The sequence below is a fragment of the Nannospalax galili genome, unplaced genomic scaffold (genome assembly GCF_000622305.1).
Source record: "Nannospalax galili isolate Female #2095 unplaced genomic scaffold, S.galili_v1.0 scaffold127, whole genome shotgun sequence".
NCBI classification, from domain to species: domain Eukaryota; kingdom Metazoa; phylum Chordata; class Mammalia; order Rodentia; family Spalacidae; genus Nannospalax; species Nannospalax galili.
The window spans coordinates 12,149,154-12,168,040 of NW_008360326.1; the positions used below are offsets into that span (position 1 = coordinate 12,149,154).

The 18,887-nt window shown below is 39.1% G+C and overlaps 1 protein-coding gene across 2 annotated transcripts in view; it reads left to right on the forward strand.

Annotated features, from left to right (window-relative positions):
- Positions 1-18,887, forward strand: part of Nyap2 (neuronal tyrosine-phosphorylated phosphoinositide-3-kinase adaptor 2) — a 280,084-nt gene that overhangs the window by 154,538 nt on the left and 106,659 nt on the right. The window lies entirely within an intron of this gene.

Below are 18,887 nucleotides of genomic sequence, written 5' to 3' on the forward strand. Positions count from 1 at the left end.
ATGCAAAATGCACTGTTTCACTTTGAACAGGCAAGTCAAGCCCCTGTGTTCGGGATAGGAACTGCCTTTCAGTCGCCACATTCTAACACATCCTATCCCAGAAAAGTGAGGGTTTGTTTTCTTTTTTATAGATAAAAATCACAATTCTTACAATGGCCCTGAAAAGTCTAATGAAGAATGCTATGGAATTTTTAGGTAAAACGTTTGCTTTATAGGCAACTAAATATGCAAATCCAGAACTGTACAGTGGCAAAACTTACCTTCATCTTATAGCAAAAGATTGCTCAAACAAGTGTGTATCAGAAAACTTCTGCAGGAAAGGGAGCAACTTGGGTAAAGTTTGGGAATTATTTTCTTTTACTATGTGGAATAGTTTTGTCTACATACTGAATTGCTGCACAGTTTCCTTCACTGTCTACAAGAGAAGATTCATGACTTCCCTTGTAAACACCAAGGCAGGCGTGGAGAGATGGCTCAGCAGTTTAGTGCACTGAACATCCAGGGGGCTCACACACCCTCTTCTGGCCTCTACTCAGGCTCCAGCAGACACAAACACATGCACACACATATAAATAAAAATAAAATAAGTTTTAAACATCATGGCATTCCACATCTTATTTTTAGGCACCCTTCCTGCATCCATTCATATATACAGTATACAGGAAGTCACTTAGGTGGTGAACACAATTTGCACTGAGTTTCAAAGCCTGGGAAATTTCTATCTCAGAGTGGGTAGCCCTTTCATGAGCCCTAAATAAATGACATCAGAAGCCTATAGAAAATCCCAACAGATCCAGGTCTATTTTCTCTGTGCCTAGTTCCTTCAGTCACGCTAGTTTCTTTCTTTCTTTCTTTCTTTCTTTCTTTCTTTCTTTCTTTCTTTCTTTCTTTCTTTCTTTCTCTCTCTCTTTCTCTCTCTCTTTCTTTCTTTCTTTCTTTCTTTCTTTCTTTCTTTCTTTCTTTCTTTTTTCAAATGCTTAAGCCACCTAAGCTGATTTAGTGATTTATATGTCAAATGACCCCATTGTGTCATTTAGTTTCCTATTTATGAGGTTCTACAGAGGAAGAAATGAAATCCCCAACATTTTTGATGATGACAATGATCATGACATTCTTAAGTAATTTATATCCATTGGTATTTATGAGCCACTTTTCTTGTTTTTACCCCTTTTACCTGGAAAGATTTAAGAAAGGATTAATCGACTAATATCTTCCCAAAATATTTTATGTGCCTAGCTGAAAGGCAGTAGTTTCTAATAAGCTTGGCATGCTGGAGCTATATCTATATACACATAAAACTAATAAGTTAAATTGTTTCAAGAATTGAATTTAAAAATTAGTGGCATCTTATATTATATATAGATACATAAAACCAAAACCCAGTTATAGATGTAGATATATGACATGAATTCACAAGAGAGAGAAGAATAAGGAGGGAAACTAGCAGGAAGAAGGGGGGCATACGGCATGTATAGTCAAAGTATATGATACATGTGAAAGAAATTGACTTTATGAAGCTCAGCACCATGCACAGTGCATGTATACCCAATTTAAATGAGCAAACAACAAATTCAGCATTTTAAATCACACTCACACACATACACAGAAGCAGTCTCTTTACAGAGCAGTTGTTCTCAATTAAGACAATTTTTGCCTCTAGGGATGTACGGCAATTTCTAGAAATATTACTAGTTATCACACTGGGGTGCTACTGATATCTACCACATAGCTGCCAGGAATGTACAAAATAGTCTGCCGTCAGAAAAAGAAGATCCATTTTAACTAATGTTCCTAAGATAAAGGAAAAAATTGCAAAGAAATGTTTTACTTCTAAAACATACAATTGCTCCTGTGAAATTATTAGAAGTTTCACTTAGACTTGGTGAAACTGTTGAATTTTCTTCCTACCTGTTCTCTTGGAGAAAGAACCCTTAACACCTCCAGCTGGCAGTTATGCTAATTAGGAAAGAACTATACGTAAACGGAATGATTAGTTAATGAAGTTATTTCAGGAAAAATATCCATCTGTTAGTATCTGTGTGTGTGCTGTGTGTCAGAGACTCCACTATCATTCTTTGAAATGAGCTTTTCATGCTTCTAAAACATAGCTTATGCCAGAAAAGTGGCCTAGGTTCTATTTAGCTTTCAAGGAGCTAAGGATTAGGTACCTTTCCATGATATATTAACCATGCTTTGACCCTTTAGAGAAAATGAATGCCCTGAGTTTCACCAGTCCTGATATTTTTTGTTTCACATAAATGGGAGGGAAGAAAAATGCAGTGTATACAAATTAATAATCATATTTTTAATTTTCCTTTGTGGAAGAAAATTGAAGGATACTATTGGAGGCTAAAAAAAATCACAGGTGCAACATTGTGCAATGCACGGGAACCAAGACTGTTAATGACTGAGAGTTAGCTGGTAACGGCTGTTGCAGAGTACTGACTGATATGCCCTCCCTTATTTTTGCCTAATGGGATTTGTAGGCACCTGTTGATGCTGTAGGGGCAGAAGTAAGTGGCACAAAGTAGTAAAGCAATATTGACATGTGCGCATCATTAAGTTTTTTCTTTAAGATACATTTCAGGACTGCTTTCCATTTTAGTGATGAAAGGAAGACTGTCTGCTTCCCTTGAGTTCTCTCCTCACTGGAAAAGTGAGTTTCAGTCACTCTCTGCATTTCTTCCAAAACAAATATAATCTTGGTTTTAACTGAAGAAATAGATGTAAAATAATATTTACACTTTCGAATCTTATTTTTAATAATCTAAAGGAAGTGCTTGTTTTTGTTTGGTTCCTGTTGCTGTGGCCAAACACTCTTATCAACACAATATAGGGGACACAACTTTTAAAATTTATTTATTTATTAACTACATGATTAGAAGCATTTCATTATAACACTAATATATTCAATAACAATTTCCAGAGCAAAGATGCAGCTCTTTCAAAATTGGCTGTAAATTTTTAGGTTCACAGTTGAATTCTACAATATTGAACTTATACAATATTGAACTCAGTGTAAACCCTATAAGACATAAAATTGAGGCTTTAGCCTTTTAAAAAAATCTCCATTTCATTTTAAAATATACTATTCCATACAGAAAAACTCACCTTTAATGCTACTAACACTTAGATATTTGCACATGAGTTTTTAATCTCTATGTATCTGATTAATACTAGTCATGGTCGGGTACACTCAAATCCTTGGCACCTGAGTATGGATATAAAAGTCATCAGGTAGATTTCAATGATGTTTTTCACCTCTACTAAATAACATGAAGCAATTTTTTTGCCTCTTCATCAAATATAACTCATTTTTTTGTTTGTTGATTTCTTTTGTGTGTGTATTTCATACAGAACATCCCAATCTTATTCATCTATATACCCACTTCCCAAATGGCACCCTGCCATAGCCACCACTCCCTCGACTGGAGCCTATATACTCTGTCATCCCTGTTACTGTCCACTGTGTTGTCAGTGCCCCCAGCTGTTCCCCAGTGCTTGTCCATCTGCTGAATCTAGTCAGCCCATCTAGAGATCCTTGTTTTAGGATGATCATCTGTTCCTCATCTAGCAGTAATCAGTTGTCAATATTCCTTTAGATAAGATTGGGGTCTGCTGTTCATTTTCCCAGTTCTACGCTGGGTTACTGTCTGGGAGTCTCTTGGGTCACCCTGGCCAGCAACACAAAGGAAGGTATCTCCTGTCTGTCATTGTTTCTTGTTATGTAGCCTTTAGCTATACATGGACTCTTAAAGAATTATATTGGCCCCTTTAATCTTTGCTTATACTTTCCTCTTAAATACCTTTTGGGTATTTAAGACCATACAGTTGGCCCAGATTAACCAATTTATTTTTACTCTTCAGGTCATTTGAGGATTTGTTCCTCAGGGGTCACATGGGCTTGGGAGGAGCCCCTGGCTCCTTTCTTTTACCAGTTCCATCTATGTGAGGATCAGTCAAATGTTCTGCTCAACTATGGCAGGCTTCACTTGGAAGCAGGGAGGAAATATTTCCTCTGTTTTGACCCTCCTTTTTGTAGACTGGACACTGGTTCAAGTCCATTTGATGGGGTCTCCATGGCCTCCTTGATCAAGAGGACAGGTGACTCACCACAGTTACAGGACATTTTGAGAGATGCTCATAGTCCCCTGAAGCTTAGTTGACCTAGGAGAGCAAGGGGCAAACACTCTCCTTTATGTCCCTCTGACCAAACTGGTATAGACCTGAAAGTATGTCTGTTAGACATCCAAGAAGGTTAGTTCTACCAGTCTGGTACTTTTAATTACCATGTGCTATGTAGATAAATCTTGGGCAAAGATTGTCTCATATAAACCTTACCTGTACATATATTTCTTGATCTGGTATGAATTATTTGTCTGTAGGTTGTTGGACTAATGTGGTTCCCTCTGGTTTTCAAAACTAGCTAGGCGTTATTTATCTCTCCCCTCTCTTCCACTGTCTAACACTTCTGTCATGCTTTCCCCATTGTCTAACCCTTCCACCATGGTTTCCCCATTTAAAGTGCCCCCATTTTCCCCATTTCTCCCTTAATAATACCCTTCTCTTATGGTCCCACCTCTTTTGAGTTCCTTCTTTCCCTTTATCCCCACGTTTCCTTGTATAACCCTTTCTTCTGTCTCCCCTTAAAATAACCCTATTTAAATCCATATCTCTGTTGTTAATGCCCATTTCCTACTATTCTTCTCTTTCAGATGCTTTCTTTTCCTTTACCTCCCTAGTTCCTTTTCATTATCCTGGTTATGTTATACATACTAATTTATAAAGATTTGGTACTAAGATCCACATATGAGAGAGAACATACATCATTTGTTTTTCTGAATCTGTGTTACTTCACTTAGTATAACAGTTTCTAGTTCCATCCACTTACCTGCAAATTTCATGATTTCATCTTTCTTTACGGCTGAGTAAAACTCCATCGCATAAATGAACCACATTTTCATTATCCACTTGTCAGTTGAGGGACACTTAGGTTGCTTCCATCTCTTAGCTGTTGTGAAAAGAGCAGCAACAATGTTTTATTTGACTTACACTTCCAGGTCATAGTTCTTCACTGAGGGAAGTCAAGGCAAGAACACAAGGCGGGAATCTGCAGGCAGGCCCTCTTGCTGTTACATGCAGAATTACCTTTGACCAGGGAACTCACTTATAGGCAAGGAAGTGGAGCAGAAAACTGGAGGGATGCTGATTGTGGGTGCACTCTCTGTTTCTCTTGCTCAAAGGCTTGGGCTTAACTAGCTTTCTCATAGAGCCCAGGACAACCTGTCCAGGGATGGTGCCTCCCTTCTACATCAGTTAACAATCAAGAGAATCTCTCACAGACAGGATCAAAGACCATCCTGACAGTCATCCAAGACTCTTTTCAGGTGATTCTAGGTGGTGTAAAGTTGACACTTAATGCTAACTAGAATAGCACTCATGTAACAACTTTATATCTTAAAAGTTTTCAACAGTTGTTGGGCTTTGGGCAAGAGAAATAAGGTACAATAAACACAAATGGTACATTATGAATAAATTTCATTTTGCTTAACGAATTTCTAAATATTCCTTCACATTAATTCTTACAGAAAGTGTTTTTCCCAGAAGCTGCAATATTTGCAATGCTTTTTGGCCTATGGTTACATGAGGCAATTTGATAATCTCTAGAATGCTAATAATCTTTCTTTTATTTGGTTATTATGAATATATTTTTAATTTGTGCAGGGAGATGGATTGTCTGAGACACTCAAGACGTGATTAGCTCCTCCTATGTTATTTGTAAATGTTTATGGCTGTCAGGTGCCAACATATTTTATTGTAAACTTCATATTTGAATGATAATAATATTCTACTCACTGTGTTTATTATCCTTTCATCTACTCTTATTTTGCATATTCCGTATGGCTTTGACATAAATCTCTATAACATCTGGATTATGTGAGCTGGGCTTGTGGTGTAGGCCTGTAATCCCAGAAGTCAGGTAGTGAAGGGTTTTTCTTTTTTACTTTATGCTGTTTATATTATTTTTAAATTTTTATTTATTGATTGATTTATATATGTATGTGTGGGCATATATGCATGTCACAAAGTGCATGTGGAGGTCAAGGGACAACTTGTAAGAGTTGGTTTTCTCCTTCTATCATGTGGGTCCCAGAGAATGAACTCAGATTATAAAGCTTGGTGGCAAATACCTTTACCCACTAAGCCGTGTCACAAGCCCATCCATGTTTTTACATAGTATGTATTGTCATATTTTCAGGGGTTAAAAGGGTTCTCCTAGTATTCTCTGGTTGTCTTGACAACCCAAGGTCATTGCACTGATAGTTCTTGTATGCTCACTCTAAGATAACTCTGTGTCTAGTAAGGTGGCCCTGACTGGAGGGGTTTCCACAGCAGGGGTCATCAAGGTTGAAAGTCATCTATAATAATGCAATGTAAGCATTCATAGTCAGTTCTCTGTTGTGACAGCTTTGGGGTACTGCAGGATAAAAAACCGACACCCTCTTTTGCTATTGAAATTCACTTGAATCCATAAGTCTTATTATTTTCTACCTCCTCCTTCTTAAGGGAGTCCTAGTAATTTATCTAGCTACATTCCTCCTCCTCCTCTTGATTCTATTTTATGATTTCTCTCATTCTAACATTAATTAGCTGTGGACCAAGGAACAAGACTCTAAACTTATCTCAGGGATCTTTCAACTAATTAAAGTGTTATGATCCTTCAGTGTCTGGACTGTGTGACTCTTGTTTTCAAAGGCTACTTTCATCTACCCATTAGAGCTTGTGTAGAGTTATTAGATTCATACCTGAGAGATTTAGAATGTCTACTTCCCAAAGAGTAAGATGACGTGCTAAATATGGAGTCATGACTGGTTTATTTTAGGAGGATCCACACATTTTGTTTAGCCTACTTAAAAAAATATTTTTTTCAAGTAAATTTTAGCAAAATAGTTAAGGTCTTTACCTTCTTTCTTCTTTTTCTTTCTTGTGAAATAAGATTCTTAGAAAGAGTGGGTGTGACAGAAGCAGATGCTGAGGAGCTGTAGGAAGGAGAGGAGAGAGGACCACATGTTTATATCTCTTATTTACCCTGGATAAAACATGAACCCACAACAGAGTTCATGCAAGAGAAAGAAGAGAGAATGAAAATCCAGAGGGCTTGAGAAACGTGAGTGCTGTTTCTTTTCCTTGGCTAAGCAACAGAATAGTTGGTAGCTGGCAACAGATGGTTGATGTGATCTGGATGGATCAACAGAAAATAGAAAATTTAGTGCCTGCTGACCCTGCCAGGCTCCCTGAGTTCAGCAGTAGTGACTGATCGGAGAGATCCAAAGGTGAGAAATGCTTACCTTGTTAGCTAATCCATCCTGTACCAAGTCCTCCATCAGAGACCCTCAAGTACTCATAAGACCTACTTCTGACAGGAGCTGGAGGTGTGAGTCAATGCAGGCAAGAGAACCTGGGACTCAGGTAACAGTCGGCCATCTAGACATCTGTCCAGATGAATCTAGGCCATTTGATGGGAATGACCAGCCAGAACAGAGTAGGGCACCCAGCACATGAGGCCTCAATTCAGAATAAGGAAGTGATGCCTAGAGATGACCCATAGTCACATGAGGAGTCAGTGTAAGAGCAAAGAGGCAGCCTGGTACTTAAGAGGAAAGTTGGGAAGTGAGGGCTCTAAGAGACAGTGATGAGGTCTCTGCCGCAACTGTCCCAGATTCTCAGAGAGGACTGATAGTACTAACAGGAGAATGAGATGGTTATATACTCATAAAATTCTACCTCAGCATGTTGGTCTTAGAAGCAATATCAAGACAAATGACGCTCAGAGTAGGAATCATCAAAGAGACCAATGGTAAAGGCAGCAAATCATCCTTCCCTTGAGAATGCTTCCACAAGAAACATTATCTCGTTCAAAATTCTTATGCCCTTTCCTCTAGACAATACTTTCTAAGCATTTCCAGGTATTCAGTCTGAATGCTTCTCTTAAAGGAGATGTCAACATTGCCACTGAAATAAATAGAGGAACAGCTACCTAGAGTCTTAATGATAGTAAATCTGAACTTTGGATCTAGATTCTTTGACTTTGGAGTTTCCTGCCCTATTGATACTTTATCTGTATTTGATTAATCTTTTCACTTTTATTCTTTGCCCTATTGTCATTAAAATTTATCAGCTGACTCAAAACTCTGATGCTTCATAGTGCTATTACTCCCAAATATGTGTGTGTTTGTGTGTGTGTGTGTGTGTGTGTGTGTGTGTGTGCAATAGCAAGTGATAATTAGCAGTTTAGGAAGGGAGTAGGAAAACCGTGCCAAACCCTCCTGAAGGAAGTCTGCCCAGAGGGTCTCAGAACCACCAAGTTAAGTACAGATAGAAAAGCACATACAGACCTCAAAAGTTTCAAAGTAATGCTGGGTGTGGTGGCACATGCCTTTAATCTTAGCACTAGGGAGGCAAAGGCACAAGGATGTCTATGAATTCAAAGCCAGCCTGAGATGGTTTACATAACATGTTCCAGGCCAGCTGGGGCTACAAAGTGAGACTCTGCCTCAAAAACAGCAACAACAATAACAACAAAAGAAGTTTCAAGAGAACTTAAAGATCATGCACAGATGTCTTCGATCTGCCAAATTCTCAGTATGGTACTACGACTAGATGCAGCCTTCACAGAGATCTAGGGCTCTTGTTCTTGCCTTCTGACATCTTGGCCTATATATTATAGCTTGATGGCCCATATTTATTCCAAGGAAAACTAACATGCTGATTGAAAAATCCAGCTAGGGTTATGAAAATGGCTCAGCAGGCAAAAACCACTTGCTACACAAGCCTGAAGACCTGAGTTCAAATCCCTGTAACTCACATAAAAACTGGGTGTGGTCCCATATGTATCTGTAATCCTAGCATTGTGTGAGGCAGGGGCAAGAGAATCCCTGGCACTTGCTGCTTGTCGGCCTAGCATCAGGTTCAGAGAGACCCCATCTCAAAGGAATACAGCAGAATGACAGAGCAGGACACCGGAAGTCCGCCTCTGGATTCTACGTGTGCACACACACGCACACAATCCTCCAAAGTTCCACAAAAAATGAAAGAAAGCCTTTACAACAGTGAGGCAGAAACAGAAGTAAAACAAAAGTAGTCCTAGAGACCCTTAGGAAGTGTTTCTCAGTACCATTAGTTTTCTCTTTAAACTTGTGACTCTTTACACTCAGACATTTATCTTTAAAATTAAAAAACAAACTATAATTTGATAAGAGTGAACTGGCCTAAACAGTATAATTTGATAAGAGTGAGCTGGCCTAAATCATTCTTATTTTAAAGGTGAAACAACTTCATTTCAGGATGATGAGGTTAAATGGAGTATAAGTAAAATTCCTTGACTTTGAAAAATTTATGTGACTCTTTTGGCTAATTGGAATTGTGACACTGTCTGTTTTCCACGTTCGGTTTTTCTAGAATTACTGCAGAATCACTGAAGAACACATAATTTCATCAATAACTACCCACCTTTCCGGGCTGTCTGCAGCTGTCTTTGACTGACATGGGCAGACATGTCTATCCTCAGTGTTTATATCTCTGGCTGTTCAATCTTTAAGTACAATTTCTTGTCATCAATTTAATCAGCAATTCTCTCCATTAAGAAGAACCCTTGCTGCTTTTGATTTCTAAAATGCAGACACATTTTCAGTTCGGAGATAAAAACCACACTGGGCTATTTAAAAGGAGGGAGTCTCTCAGTCAGACCTATGTTTACACAGTGAAATAGACTAGAACTGATTTCTCTACCTCCTGTTCAGTTAGATGAAACAAAAAATTTAATTCTGGGTTTTATTTACTGTCATGGATCCTGAATACTCTGACAACTATAGTTAATGAAATAATAGTTTTAAGTAAGGAAGTGCCTATAGTCATGTCATTCTGCACCCCCCCCCACACACACACATACACACCATGTTTAGGACAAGGCTGGATGTCATGAGGAGTTATTACCCAACCATTCATGCCTTAGTTTTCTCACTTTTCAAATGGAATTAATAGGTGCTTAAAATACAAGTCTCCCCTGCTTCAGTGTTCTGTAGTTCTGTGGGATTTTGGGTGGTATGTTAGTCTCTAGATAAACTTCTTGCCTTTTAGTCTTTCCATCACTTGTTGTGAGGGCTTTCTCCAAAGTTCTATAAAATAGTTTATCCTGAAGTCTTTATTCAGAATCTGTCAACTTCATGGGACTTTGCTCATGATGTTGATTCTGAGCACGGTCCCTGTACTTCTATGATGATTTGCATCTTATTCTAATGCTTTGTAAAGATTTTTTTTTAATATCTTATTAGGACAAAGGGCAGGAAGGATAAGGGCCATAACCCTTTCTCATTTGACTTCCTGACTTACTCAATCCACCACATTATTTTTCAAAGTCAAAGCATGATATATATTTATTGAACTTGAGTTAATATGTATTATGACTTGATAAGGCTATTGAAACTGAGCTGAAGAAATCACATGAGAAATGTTTGGCTATGAAGTAAAAAGCCAGCTTCTGTGACATGTAAAATTTCACACTGAAATCTATACAGCCATTCAGCAAAGCAAGCTATACTAAATACTGAATTTGTTGTTTATGCTCTTAAGTGTCATGTTTAAAAGATGGGTCATTCTATTCCAGTCAGATTTACTGAAATAAAAAATAAAAAGAATTAAACCATCAAGCATTTAAATATGAGCCACTTTGTAGATGTCAAATCATCATCGGCTTCTGTACAAATGAATGACCTATAAAAATCGATCCCTTTTGTATGCCTAGAATTAAAAAGGTACATTTTTTAAAGAAAGTAAAGACTAACCCTTTAGAGAAGGAATTCCTTTCTGCTCCACATCATGCATTACTGAATGCAAATAGCAAGGGGAATGAAAACTCATTCAAGTAAGTAATTTAATCTCCTTGAAGAAAAGAATTGCATAAATCCAGAGAGCTATTGTGATGTCACTAACGGTCTCAAGTGTGTGTTCCCAGGCAAAACTAGTTTCACTTATAAAATATTTTTAAAATTTTCATAATTTAAAAATAGTTTTTTTGTAAATGGGCAGCAATTCCAAATTTAATGAAATGTCTATATTGGTGCATGACATTTCTTGGTTAAAGCAAATACATTATTGTAGCTTGCTGATGGAAGTTAGGTTAATTAAACATTCCACTCCTAGTAGCAAAACCAATCAACTGAAGAATCTGGGCCATTGTTTTTCCCAATGGAAAGGGATGAAAGTACTAAGGAGTATCTGAGAGTCCCAGAAAGAGGAGTGTTAGTGACATAGATTTTGAATCAGCATAGACTCTGTAGCTAGGTAGCTAGGTCTGCCCAGAAAAAGTCAACTGAGACACCTGATCTTTTGACTATTGATAACAGAGGAAAAACTTCTCCCTTTATTCTCTACTGCTCAAGTTTGAGTCAGTTTCAATAAAATAGTGCATTCCTATCTTTTGCCTGTATTCTCATAGTACACTTTGGGTTGACATAACTAAGGAAAAAAAAATCAAGGAAAATTAACGAGAGCTATAAAGAATCACAGTGTAGGAGCCCTACTCCCTCCGGTGAGCTCTGGGAAGGTTGGTCAGGGAAAAGGAGTCATATTCCTCAATGGTGCCACCACTTGTCAAGTAAATAATCCTCACCACGCCCATACAAATAACCTTAATTAAATGCAGTGGGACACACACACGCGCACACACACACACACACACACACACACGACGAAAAGGTAGGAGGGAGACTTGGACAAAAGAAGGACTTCATCGGGAGAGGGATAAGAGAGAATAATGGAGGGAAATATGATCAAAGTACATTGTGTGCATATGAAATTATAAAAGTAAACATGCTAATTTTAATAAGCATAGAGCAGATCGGGGCATCCATATGCCATGTGGCACTGTCTCTGCTGTACTGCAATGCATGGCTACTTCTATTGTGTCTTTCTGTCCTCATGACACAACTAAAGATCCAAAGGCCAAGAAGATTTAGTTGTTAGCAGCCCCCAAATGAATGGTCAGAGCTGAGGGGAAGCATTGCTCTGAGTCATCACATTCTGGATGTCAAATTTGCCTTTATATCCACATATTGATTTTATAGTTTTGACAGATTCATTATTAGCCACTTACTGATGATTAACATCAAGAGGGGTGTAAGAAAACAAAAGTTTGTCAGTGGCAGAATGGCCTGAGAAATTTCAAGCCTAATAAATTCAAATGAATTGCCCTCACAGTATGTCTTTTCCAGTTTATTGATGATCTCATTTGAATGCTGAAGAATTCATTTTTAACTTCTCAACCATGCTATGTGAACAGTTACTTAAACAAATAAATGAGCTCATGGATGTTTCAGGGGGAAATGGAAGAAAAGACTTTATTCTAAATCTAGCTTCGGATCTCCACTCAAGGACACATTCTGTGCCTGGTATCTGTTCCCTTCCTCCACCCCCATACCACTATCAGCTTCCTTCAGCCTGAATTACTCTTCTTTTCATTCTGAAGGCATCTAAGGCTTCCTGGTTGATCTCTGGCTCTGGCCTTTTTTCAATCTTGACTCACTTAACCCTCTATGGACTATCTGGTCTTGTCCATTACTCCATGCAAAGGCTTTTCTATTGATCGCCATGCTATAGAGTGTTCTCTGTAGGGATCCTGTTTGAGCTCAGCACCTTCTTCCTGTTGGGGGAGCTTCCTTCCTCTTCTGGAATAGTATTAGCAGTGTTGTAATTATATGTGAAAATGCTTTGTACTTGCCTTCTTCATGGCATGATCAGGGCACACTGGGCTGTTTTCATTGTAGCAGCTCTCTTTCTAAATCAAGAGCATGTTTTGTATGAGTGTTGAGTGACCCAGCGAATGATGACTATGCATCTAACTTCCTTAATTACAGGGTAAGTTTTTAAAGGCAGGGACGATACTTTGTACTTATTCTGTGTATCCTTAGACTTCATTAGTGTGTTTTGCATTATCAGTTAGTTTTTTGGGAAATCTGAATTTTTAAATAACAAAACCCAACAAAATTACTGTGATTATGAAGTTTAATAACCTGAGTTCTTCACGGAATGCCAAGATCAACAATAGTTAAGATAGTTAGGAACTCAAAGCTCCCAGGAAATATCAATAGAAGACCTAAGTGTGGATAATTGATACATATGCATACAAATAATTTACACATTAAATATGATAATACATGTTAGCCATAATACGAATCAGTCCAATTACAGACTGAGAGACATGTATACCACTCAACCAGCAATAAAAATAAAAGTAAGTTCTCATCATTTAACCTTAATGTATAATAAAAATTAAAGTGAGTTCTAAGAACAGAGCATGGATTTTTCACTTATTAGTGCTCAAAGCACTCTCTATAGATGACAAAATTAGCAGGTTGCAGGTGGCACCAAGTGTGGCATGTTTACTGTTTAATTTTCAGAAGGCAGAAAAATCAATAAAAAGGAGAGGATAAGCATATATGTTCATTTCCATAATTTCATTTAAAATTTCTTTTTTCAGTCAGGTTTAGTGTAAGATAGATGGGGAGTCAGGCTGTGTGTGTGTGGTGTGTACGTATATACAAATATATATGTATGTAGCAGAAAGCCGCTACAGAGAAAATGACTCAATGTGACCTGATCATGCCATGAAGGCGGCAAATACAATGCGTGTGCACACTTAATTACAACACTGCTAATACATAGATATTTGTATATATGTACACACATACACACAAACACACACATACACACAAATATGAATTTTCATCTGTATTTTAGGGTAAGTCAAACTTTCTGAGCCTCAGATTTTTCGTATTTACCTCACAAGATTTTTGTAAAATTTTTAAAGACTTACATACAGGAAAATATCATACAGAATATTAATTCTTTGCAGCTTTAGGGGACAATTATGGAATCCAAGATACAGGTAGGATGAATGCATATTTCATTTAAAAATAGTCTGAGAGAAAAAAGCAGGGCTGTACCAGTGATCTCACGCTGCTCTTTGCACAACTTTCTCTTCAGCTAGGGTTGGATGAAGGATCTGACATCTTAAGTGAATAATCCTGGTACCTGATGTCAGAAGTGTAAACTGTAGACAGTGAGGTGTTCCCTGGTCCCCTGGGAAGTATGCTGCTTTCAGTTGCTGAATGAAATCTAAGCTTTGAAGATGGAAGGAGGTGGAGAACCATCATACAGGGAACCTCTGTCCCTTACACAAACAAAACAGGCCGAAGCTCGTGACACTGAGAGCAGGAAAGATTCATTGTAATCCAATCGTTGATATATCTTCAAATATTGTAAATATTCTGTTTTTTGTCATTAAAAATGATTTATTTTTTAGATGAAAATCTTTGCTTTTTCCAGGCATGGAGACATATTCTTATTGTCTCTAAACTCAAAGTATTAAGGCAGGACAATTGTGAGTTTGAGGCCTGCTAGGGCTATTTAGGGAAACCCCATCTTGGAACAGTAACAACAAAAATCTTTGCCTTCAAAGAGATACAAATATTATCCAAATAATTATATGAAAATCAAGAAGACAGGAGCCCTAATATCAAAAATATTTAATATGTAGATGAAAGACTATTAAAAGAATGATTTGTGAAGTGTTGTTTTTAAGCACCTTCAAATAGAATCCCATTTCCTTTTAAAGTGATTACTTAAAATTCTCTCCTCCTCCAAAGTGAAACTTAGAATTTGAAAAATAGAACACTTAGAAAATCCAGCAAGCACTCATGTTCTATTGAAAACATGCATGCCATCACAAAGACATAGGAATGATGCTAGACTCACAGAAGTGACTATTAGCTGGCACACAGAAGGCTTTTGTGACAAGTGGCCTTCCAGAATCGAGTTTATCAGTGTGAGGCTGCAGGTGGAGAAGTGTTTGTGTTAACATTCCATTGTCCATTTCCTCTTTTTTTCTGTTAACTTCTCTGGCTTTCCTAGTAAAGTCTTTATCCAGATGCAAATTAAGCAGAAGCTTGCTTTACACATCAATTTTTAATATTTGCTCCTCACAGTTAAGTGAAACCTGCAGCATGAGGCTGCTCCAGTTAAAAGCAGTCCTGACCTACTTACTTGTGAAATCAATGAAGGGCTTCAAGAGACTGAGTAGCTGACATTTAAGGAAGCCACACATAATCTGTGCTGGTGTTAAATGTGTTTCCCTGAGCTTCGGTTTTGGTTTCTTCCTCCTTCCATACCTCCTACCTCCCTGTATCCCCACCTCCCTCCCTCCTTCCCCTTCCATCCTCCCTCCCTCCCTCCCTCCCTTCCTCCCTTTGTCCCTCCCTTCTTCCTTCTGACTTTCCTTCCCTCCTGCTTGTTATTCTAACCCCAGAGAAGGCTGAAGTAGCTGTTGAGACGTGAAGCCTTACTGTGTTACGTGCCCTGGGGGATTATGAGTTCACCTGTCAATTACATATGAAGTGGTTTCCAGTTAACAAGAACTTCTAAGTCTGAGATTGAATAAGAACAAAGGCCTAGACCCCTACTCCTTCCGTGGAAATCTATTTCACAAAGAAAGCAAAACCAGCTCCACCAGAACATGGTCTTCAGATACTTAATGTTCCAAAGCCTTCAGAGTATGACTACTTGGTATAAAGTAAGCCTTTTTGAAAACTGATATGTTAGCTAATTGAATTGGAGGTCGTGAAACAGGAACGGAAATCAACCGCAGCTAGACAGGGAAGTAATGGTCTTTCAGGCACAGAAGAGCACACAGTCTACACCTGAGCAAGGACTCCTACAGAGGAGTACAGGGAGACTGACTCGTACTAAACCCCACAGTAACTGAGCTAGAGTAAGACCAGTGGAGAAGAGTATAAATTCAGCTACACAGTCCATCCATGATGGGACCCTTCAAAGTTTCAACAGTTTTATTCAAATTGAACAACTGTCCCTTAGAGAGGCAAACATCAAAGTTGAGGGGTCAGGGTTGCCCCTCCCATTTGTTCATGGCAATCCTAAGACCCACATAAGGAAAAAATACAAGCATTTATTTACTGTGGTAAAGACTATGAGATAGTCAATTTACGATTTCAGTATTTTTAAGCATATTGGTATGGAAATCAGTAAAACCCCACAGTGGGCAACCATCTCCATTACATATCTTACGAGCGTTTTTTCTTTCATCTTTTCTAACTGAAACTCCATCCCACAAAACAGTAGTCTAGTCTTGCTTAGCAACTTTCCAATTGCTGTCCGATTTCTTGGACTATTCTAGAAAGCACATACAAATACAATCGTTCTGAATAGTTCCTTCTATGCTGGGTGTATTTTGCTTAGCCCACTGATTTCAAGGCTCACTCATGTATTCCCACACTGAATGGTTGCCTTACTTTTTAAGGCATATGTATACAACATTATGTTATCCATTCACCATGACCATTTGGAATGCTTCCATCTTATCACTATTTTATCTTATTTTTAAAATATTATTTTTATTTTGTGTGTATGAGTGTATTGCCTGCATGGATGTAAGTGCACCCATGTCATACAATGCCTGCAGAGACCAAAAGAGGGTGTCAGACCTCCTGGAACTGGACTTAGGGATCATTGTTAGCCACCATGTGGGTGCTGAGAACCAAACCTGGGTTCCCTGCAAGAGCAGCCAGTGCTCTTGACCGCTGAGCCATCTTTCCAGCCTCCTTATCACAATTTTAATAATGTAACAATGAGCATAGGTGTACAGTGTTCCATCTGAGATATGGCTGTCAATTCTTCTTTCTAAATTTCATTTATTTTTATTTTATGTGTATGAGTGTATTGCCTGCAGTATCTAAGTGCACCTATGTTGTGCAGAGACTGCAGAACCAGAAGAGGGCATCAGATCCCCTGAAACTGGAGTTATGGACAATTGTCAGCTGCCATGTGGGTGCTGAGAATCGAACCTGGGTCTTCTGGAACAACAAGTGTTCTTAACTGCTGAGCCATCTCTCCAGCCCCTTGGCTGTCAGTTCTTAAGGGTTATATCTGGAAGCAGAATTGCTGGGCCATATAGTAATTCTGTGCTTCCTTTTATTCAGGAAGTGCCAAACTCTTTTCTCTAGTGGATACTATTTTTCAATCCCGCCAGTAGTATGCAATAACTTTAATATTTCCCATATTCTTGCCAACTCTTGTTATTTCTTAAAAATAGCAATTTTAATGAGTATGAAGTTTTATATTTTAGGTTTGATTTGTATTTCCATTATGATCAGTTATGCTGATAATTCCATATGCATTCATGGGCCATTAATATATCATTGTTTTGGGTTGTTGTTGAGTTATAGACATTCCATATATAATCCAGGTATGGTGTGTGTGTGTGTGTGTGTGTGCGTGTGTGTGTGTGTGTGCGCACGTGCACACACATGTGGAAGCCAGAAAATAAAAGTGTTGTTTTTCTATCCCTCTCCATATTAGTCCCTGGAGACAGGGTGTCTTAGTTTGATTCTCCATTGCTGTGACAAAACACTCTGACCATTATCAACTTGGGGAGGAAAGGATTTATTCAGCTTACATCTCCCAAGTTGTAGCTCATCAGGGAGCCCAAGGTAGGAACTCAGGGCAGGAACCTGGAGGCAGGAGCTGGAGCACAGGCCATGGAGGAATGCTGATCTAGGAGCCCAAGGTAGGAACTCAGGGCAGGAACCTGGAATCAGGAGCTGGAGCATAGGCCATGGAGGACTGCTGCTTACTGGCTTGATCCCCTGGTCCTTGCTCAGCCTGCTTTCTTATGCAACACAGGCCCACCTGCCCATGGGTGGCACCACCCACAGTGGGCTGGGCCCTCCCACATCACTCAACAATCAAGAAGGTGCCCCATGGACATGGCCACAGGCCAGTCCAATGAAGACAATTCCCCAAATGAGGCTCCTTCAACTCAGGTATGTCAAGTTGACACTAAAACTATCCATCACAATTGACCCCTTGTCAACTTGACACACAAACACATCATTACTAAACCATAACCTTCCCAATTCTTGTCCCCAAGATATGTTAACATTAATATCACAACATAAGACAGTACAACCTTAAAAACCCCATAGTCCTTAAAATCCAAACACTTAAAAGTCCATAGTCGCTCTCAAAAATCTCTTAACTGTGCATAGGCTTTTGTAAAATACAAAACAAGTACTGTCTTATTTCAAAGGGAAGAATTGGGCACACCTAAGCAAAACCAAAGTCCAGCAAAGTAGCTCAAGGCTGGACATCTGGGATTCATTCACAATCTTCTGGACCCCAAAGGGTTCTGGCAGCTCCACTGCTCTGACTCTGCTGTCCACAGCATACACAGCGCCTCTCAAAGACCCAGGCTAGCTCCATTCCACACTTACTGCTGTCCTTGGTGGTCGTCCCATGGTCCCTGCATCTCCCAAAAGCTGGGGTCTCCTCTGAAACTGAGGCTACACCTTCACCAATAGCCTTTTCTTGCCTCCTGGGGTGCGAAGCCTCAGATTCTCTCCATGACCCCTTTAATCCTGGGGTCTTCACTGAAACTGAAGCTGCACTTTCACCTATGGCCTTTCCTGGCATCTCAGAGTGCCAAGCTTCAGCTGCTGTCTGTGACCCCTTCACACTTTCAATACCAGAACCATGCAGGAGACTCTTACACTGAAGCTGTACTTTCACCTATGGCCTTTCCTGGCCTCGCAGAGTGCCAAGTCTCAGCTGCTCTCTGTGACCCCTTCACACTTTCAATACCAGAGCCATGCAGGAGACTCTTACACATTACCAAGTCCTGCTTCCAGCTTACTTTCACCTATGGCCTTTCCTGGCCTCGCAGAGTGCCAAGTCTCAGCTGCTCTCTGTGACCCCTTCACACTTTCAATACCAGAGCCATGCAGGAGACTCTTACACATTACCAAGTCCTGCTTCCAGCT